We start from the raw sequence: 7,841 nt of genomic DNA on the forward strand, positions 1-7,841 counted from the left end.
AAATGCCAGGAAAACACAGATAACAAGAGAGTGGACAACTAGCTAGCTGGGACATTGAGGATGAGGCAGTGGAACATGAGGCTTGGGGCCAGGGCTCAGAGGACCAGGCCTAGCTGCCTGGAGAGAGAGGCGAGGGACGGCAGAGGAGTTCATCAGGGCTGTGAAATGACAGGGGCATCCGTCCAGATGGCTGCAATGTGATCTGGCCAACAAACGCTCCCCCTGCCAGAATCCCAAATCTCACCTCCACTTTCAGACAGTTTGCTAAAATAGGACTACTCAACCACTTAAGAATCAGAGTGAACCATTCCATTAGGGATGGTCCTATTTGACAGATTATGTTCAGAGTAAAAGATTGGGCCTGTAACTGAAAGGTTACTAGATGGAATCCGTGAGCCGACTACATGAAATTTGTCAATCTACCCTTGAGCAAGGCACTTAACTCTAATTGCTCAAGGGTCACCACCAATAATGGCTGATCCCTGGCTGTTACCCCACTCTCCGAGGGTGTCTCGGGGGGAGTTGGATATGCAAAAAATCACATGTCCATTTCACACCACACACTTGTACATGTGTGAAACAGGACAAATATAAGCACCTCCTATTTGACCTTTGAGATTAAGGAAAAAAAGCATCATAGTTTGACACGCCCACAAGTCATATCTGTTAATCTTATGAATGGATGGAAAGGGGGCCGTCCATGGACTGCAAATGTTAGACTGGTGTTCACAGGTTTAGATTACCTTCATGGACAGTGGGCGGCTGTGATAGCTCAAACTGGGATGAGTTTAAGGACAAAAATACTGTGAAAGACAGATGTATGAGATTATTTGGCAGTCAGCAACACAAATAAAACTTAGAAAACATTTATTTAAAAAAAATCTGCCATACCTCAACAGGCAGACCAACAGGCAGTCCAGTTCACGGTCAAATTTTTTAATTTACTGCTGTTGAGGTTTGTAAACGTAGAACGCACAAGGTGCAATTTCGAAATTTGGTAGTGCATGGGCAGTTTTCGTCTAGTTATGTCATTCACTGACAGACGTTAGAGAGCTATGTATAACCTGTCAGAAATGTCCAGTAGACTACTAGCTAGATAATTAAATTAGGCTAACCAGCTACCTAAATATTGTATCATGGCCAGATTACATGCCCATGGGCTTTTATCCCAAATGTGCCCCATCACTCAGGTATCATATGAACACTCATAAGACATGGCAAAATTGCAGGAATTTAGCTTTAACTGCTAAATAAATATCTCGGACCCATGGCAAAATGTGTAAAATTGCAGGAAATTAGCTTTAAAATGGAAAAATGCTCTCCGCCAACAAGAAGGGTGTGAGGTGGGCCCATTACTACACTGTTAAATGACAATATACATCCGGACCTTTGCCACCTAGGACATTAGTGTGACCGGACTTTCTCAAATAGCAGTCGAGTACCCCTGACCTATGTCATCTTCAATAAACAGTTAACCCACTGTTCCTAGGCAGTCATTGAAAATAAGAATTTGTTCCTAACTGACTTGCCTCGTAAAATAAAGGTAAAATTAAAAAATTAACTTGACAGGGCTCCCTTTCCTTTGTAATGTAGCCTAGTACTGTTTAACTTAAATTCAAAGCCAAAACTCAACCCAACATTCCTAGAATTAGAAGTTGTTAAAGCTACAGCGGCAAGAAAAGGTATGTGAACCCTTTGGAATGACCTGGATTTCTGCATAAATTGGTCATCAAATTTGATCTGATCTTCATCTTCAAGTCACAACAACAGACAAACATAGTGTGCTTAAATAAATAACACAAATTGTACTTTTGTCTACATTGAATACATAATTCAAACATTCACATTGTAGGTTAGAAAAAGTATGTGAACCCCTAGGGTAATGACTTCTCCAAAAGCTAATTGGTCAGGAGTCAGCTATCCTGGAGTCCAATCAAAGAGAAGAGATTGGAGATGTTTAGAGCTGCCTTGCCCTATTAAAAAAAACTCACAAAATGTGAGTTTGCTATTCACAAGAAGCATTGCCTGATGTGAACCATGCCTCGAATAAAATAGATCTCAGAAGACCTAAGATTAAGAATTGTTGACTGGCGTAAAGCTGGAAAGGGTTACAGAAGTATCTTTAAAAGCCTTGATGTCCGTTCATCAGTCCACTGTAAGACAAATTGTCTGTAAATGTAGAAAGTTCAGCCCTGTTGCTACTCTCCCTAGGAGTGGCCGTCCTGCAAAGATGACTGCAAGAGCACAGCGCCGAATGCTCAATGACATTAAGAAGAATCCTAGAGTGTCAGCTAAAGACTTACAGATATCTCTGGAACATGCTAACATCTCTGTTGACGAGTCTACAATACGTAAAACACTAAACAAGAACGGTGTTCATGGGAGGACACCACGGAAGAAGCCACTGCTGTCCAAAAAAAAACATTGTCTGAAGTTTGCAAAAGTGCACCTGGATGTTCCACAGTGCTACTGCCTAAATATTCTGCGGACAGATGAAACTACAGTTGAGTTGTTTGGAAGGAACACACAACACTATGTGTGGAGAACAAAAAAGGCACAGCACACCAACATCAAAACCTCATCCCAACTGTAAAGTATGGTGGATGTAGCATCATAGTTTGGGGCTGCCTCAGGGCTTGGACAGCTTGCAATCATCAATGGAGAAAATGAATTCCGAAGTTTATCAAGACATTTTGCAAGAATCTGTCTGCCCATGAAACTCATCAGAAGTTGGCTGATGCAACAGAACAACAACCCAAAACACAGAAGTAAATCAACAACAGAATGGCTTCAACAGAAGAAAATATGCCTTCTGGAGTGGCCCAGTCAGAATCCTGACCTCAACTCGATTGAGATTACCTCAAAAGAGCAGTTCACACCAGACATCCCAAAAATATTGCTGAACTGAAAGTTTTGGAAAGAGGAATGGTCCAAAATTCTTCCTGACCGTTGTGCAGGTCTGATCCGCAACTACAGAAAATGTTTGGTTGAGGTTATTGCTACCAAAGGAGGGTCAACCAGTTATTAAATCCAAGGGTTCACATACTTTTCCCACCCTGCACTGTGAGGGTTGAAACAGTGTGTTCAATGAAGACATAAAAAATTATAATTGTATGTATTTGATTGGTTTAAGAAGACTATTTGTCTATTGTTGTGACCTAGATGAAGATCAGATCAAATTGTATGACTAATTTATGCAGAAATCCAGGTATTTCCAAAGGGTTCACATACTTTTTCTTGCCACTGTACATGATGGTAGAATATGACATTATTCTGGATATCAAGTGTCTGGATCTGCCATCCCAGCACCAGAGGAATTCTGTGTATCTGTCCCAGTCCAGCTTTGGGGAGCCTTGCTGTTCTGACAGGCTTCCACCAACCCTCTGGCATGTGCGCACTACTTGCATTGCTGGCTGATTTTACAAAGTTTCAATACTGCAGCCAACCCCAGAACTCTGAAATATTAATCAGCGACTTGACAAAAATAATGAAAAATACATGAAACCTTTTCATGGTCTTCCAGTTTTTCAAAGATTGTGCGCACGATTTTCATAAAACAATCTATAATCGTCTCCTTCTCAACCAATGACAGTCTATTTACAGAAAGGCATTCAACTTAAAAGGAGATAAACTACATTCAAAATCTCTGTTGACTCCTTGTACATCTGGAGAACTAAGACTTGGCAGAGGGCAAGTTTCAGCTAAGGGGAGGACAGTCTTTAATTTGGTGAAACACAACTGAATAGCTTAGTGAGAGGAGCAGGATACCAAAAGTACTTGTTTTGGAATCATTCAAATATGGATTCTTACAGAAACAATTCAATTACAGTTTTCCTGTCACATACCAGCTTAATAGCATATGGTCACTGTGACAGGCAGAGGCAATACAAGGCAGATCAGTGGGCGAGCCTCATGAGATCAGGATCCTCCAATCAATTAATTAAGTCAATGTTTCAGGAACATTTTTGGATTCTCTGTTTGAGAATTTGTTTTTATTTAAGTCAAATTCGTATTTACAATGACGGCCTCCTGCGGGGATGAGGGCTGGGATTTTAAAATATATATATAGGACAACACGTCATGACAAGAGACACCACATAGAGGCCTAAGACGACAACACAGCATGGCAGCAACACATGAGAACACAGCATAGAAGCAACACAACAACAACATGGTAGCAACACAACACATGGTACAAACAATTGGGCATAGACAACAGCACAAAGGGCAAGAAGTTAGAGACAACAATACATCAGGTGACGCAGCCACAACTGTCAGTAAGTGACCATGATTGAATGAAGAGATGGAGATAAAACTGTCCAGTTGGAGTGTTTTTTTTTGCAGCTCGTTCCAGTTGCTAGCTGCAGTGAACTGACAAGAGGAGCGACCCAGGGATGTGTGTTCTTTCAGGACCTTTAACAAAATGTGACTGGCAGAACAGATGTTGTATGTGGAGGAGGAGGGCTGCAGTAGGTATCTCAGATAGGGGGGAGTGAGGCCTAAGAGGGTTTTATAAATAAGCATCAACCAGTTGGTCTTGCGATGGGTGTACAGAGATGACCGATTTACAGAGGAGTATAGAGTGCAGTGATGTGTCCTATAAGGAGCATTAGTGGCAAATCTGATGGCCGTATGGTAAAGAACATCTAGCCACTCGAGAGCACCCTTGCCTGTCGATCTATAAATTACGTCTCCGTAATCTAGCATGGGTAGAATGGTCATCTGAATCAGGGTTAGGTTGGCAGCTGGGTGAAAGAGGAGTGATTATGAAAGAGGAAACCAAGTCTAGATTTAACCTTAGCCTGCAGCTTTGATATGTGCTGAGAGGACAGTGTCTAGCCATACTCCCAAGAACTTGTATCAAGCTCTAAACTCTCAGAGGTAGAAATCACACCGGTGGGGAGAGAGGTATTCTTCTTACCAAACCACATGACCTTTGTTTTGGAGGTGTTTAGAACAAAGTTAAGGGCAGAGAAAGCCTGTTGGACACTAAGACAGCTTTGTTGTAGAACGTTTAACACAAAATTCAGGGAGGGGCCAGCTGGATATAAGATTATCATCAGTGTATAAATGGATGAGAGAGCTTCTGACTTCCTGAGGTATGTTGTTGAGAAGACAGTGGGGCCTTGGAGTACTCCCTTGGTGACAGGTAGTGGCTGAGACAACAGATGTTCTGAATTTATACACTGCACTCTGAGAGTGGTAGTTAGGAAACCAGGCCAAAGACCCCTCAGACACCAATACTCCTTAGCCGGCCCACAAGAATGGTATTGTCTACCGTATCAAAAAGCATTAGACTGGCCAATAACAATAGAAGCACACTATTGCTGAGAATAAAAGGCAATAGTGACATAATTTAGGACCTTTAACAATGCAGTGACACATCCATAACCTGAGCTGAAACCAAATTGCATACCAAAGAGAATACTAAACATGAAGAAAGCCAGTCAGTTGATCATTGACATGTTTATCAAAAGTTTTGGAAAAACAGGGCAAAATAGAAATTGGCCTATAACAGTTAGGATCAGCTTAATCTCCCCCTTCAATAAAGGATGCACTGTGGCTGCCTTCCAAGCAATAGGAACCTCCCCAGAGAGGAAAGACAGGTTAAAAAGGTCAGAGATAAGGTTGCTGCCCCTATCATCACCAAGCCTAAAGAAGAAAGGGTCTAAACCATCTGATCCAGATGTTATTTGGGGGTCAAGTTTAAGGAGCTCCGTTAGCACCTTGGACTCAGTGACCGCCTGCAGGGAGAAACTTTGTAATGGGACAGGGGGAAAAGATGGAGGAGCATCGGGGCTTGTCGCATTAGAAGGGGTGGGAGATGAGATGTTAGACTGGCAAGGAGGCATGGCTGAGTCAAATAGGAATTAAAAGAGCTCAGCCATGTGCTCCTTGTCAGTAACAGCCACATCATCAACATTAAGGGACATGGGCAGCTGTGAGGAGCGTTTATTCTCCAGGTCTGTAACCATTTTCCAGAACTTCTTGGGATTGGATCCACAGAGAGAACTGCGCCTTAAAGTAACTAACTTTGACCTTCTGGATAGCCTGAATGCACGTATTTGCCTGAACGAGAGCTAGTTTGTCTGAGTATGCATGTGCCTTTTGCAGACCTGCCAACCCTGTCCAACTCTTTTAAGAGTACCAGACGCACGCGGAAAATTGGAGATACAACTCACCTGCATGTCTGATCGCAATTATAGAATTGTACCAAATCAAGTATTCTTGACAGCATTCCATTGACAAAGTCACTAACAAGACATAATTAGAAAGAAGACACAAAGGGCCTTTATTATTGGAGATGTTTAATTTTACTAAACAAATAAGTTATTTGTTTATGTACAAAATGTACAAATGTCACATCCACGATAAAACATTTTTTAAAACTCTGATATGATAAGAACGAATGTTTGAAGAGCATCAGTATGAAATAAACATGTTATCCATAATAAAACCGAAAAGGCTATGATAGGAAACAGTGGGTGAGAACAAATCTTCTGAAGACCTTCAAATGTTCAGGAAATCATTTCCTAGACAGATTTGCCTGGTAGCTAGCAGATTTAGCCTTACGCAGCATGGCATCAGGGTAGACTTCTCTGTGGCAAACAGTTGCTTTGGCAATCGTTGAAACCGTCGGTAACGAGGGCACTCAGCATGTCTGTACTGAGGGAGGCTCTGTACTGGGTTTTGTTCTTGGAAACGAGACTGAATATTCGATCGCAGTCTGCATTGCTGTGGAATATGACCAATATCCCCAGCATCACAGCCGAAAGGTGGGAGTAGACAAGGCTGCCCCTCCCTTTTCATTGTGCCGATTTCTCTCTAGGCCTGATCCGTGCGCATGTTGACCAGACTCTGCTCAAAGGTTGTTGCCTGATAATAGTCTAAACTCCTCTTCCACCAGATCAAGAGAGGCTCCCTCAGGAATAATGAAGGGAAAGCATGCCATGAAAAAGTTGAGGGATGAGGACTTGTCAGTCTGCCTTTTGTCAATGTCAGCGATCACTGCATGCTGAAGGAGCACATCTCCAAATGTATATTTCAGCAACATGTAGTCTACTGCAAAATACATGTATTTTCTGACATCTGCATAGAAGGTCTTCAGATCCAGCTTGCCTTGGCCCCCAAGTTTAGTCTCTAAAGCAGAGGGACGCTTGTGACCTTACAAACAGGGCTAATCACTAGGGCCAGCTCAAAAGGGTTTTAGACACGTTCTTAATCAACACTAAAAAGCTCAATAATTTAGAAAACATAAAAATAAAAACAAATGAACGCATCGACACAGAGCGCAGACTGATTACCGCAAAGGGAATCTGAACGCTGTTCGCTAGACGTAGAGGTGCCTATTGTATTTCTTTGCAGCGCATACATCAATTCAGATTTTCGAAATTGTCAAAATCTAAAATATAGTGCAAAGGCATTTTAGAAGCATAGCCTCTATAGCTAATACCGGACACTAATTCATTAATCGCGCAGTCTTCTAAATTCCCGACTCCATTTAATGCCCATATATATATATATATATATATATATATATATTTTTTTTTTTTTAAATTTATTATACTTTGTAATGCTTTTTGTGACGTGGGTCATAATTACAGTTAGTCTACCAGGTTGTGTGATCCTCGTAATGTTACGTGGAAAATACAACTAATGGGACGCAGAATTAAATGTATATCACACTCGCACAAATTAAGTTATTTTTCGTATTTGCATTTCAATTTCCTTCACTGGCAAATGCAAGTGAACTGCTGGTACTTTAGAGCCCACTGAATGTTCATTTTATGTTCACTAACGTTCGCTTGAAACAATTAGTGTTTACCTTTCCATAACACACG

This window comes from Oncorhynchus gorbuscha, linkage group LG06 (assembly GCF_021184085.1).
Source record: "Oncorhynchus gorbuscha isolate QuinsamMale2020 ecotype Even-year linkage group LG06, OgorEven_v1.0, whole genome shotgun sequence".
NCBI classification, from domain to species: Eukaryota; Metazoa; Chordata; class Actinopteri; order Salmoniformes; family Salmonidae; genus Oncorhynchus; species Oncorhynchus gorbuscha.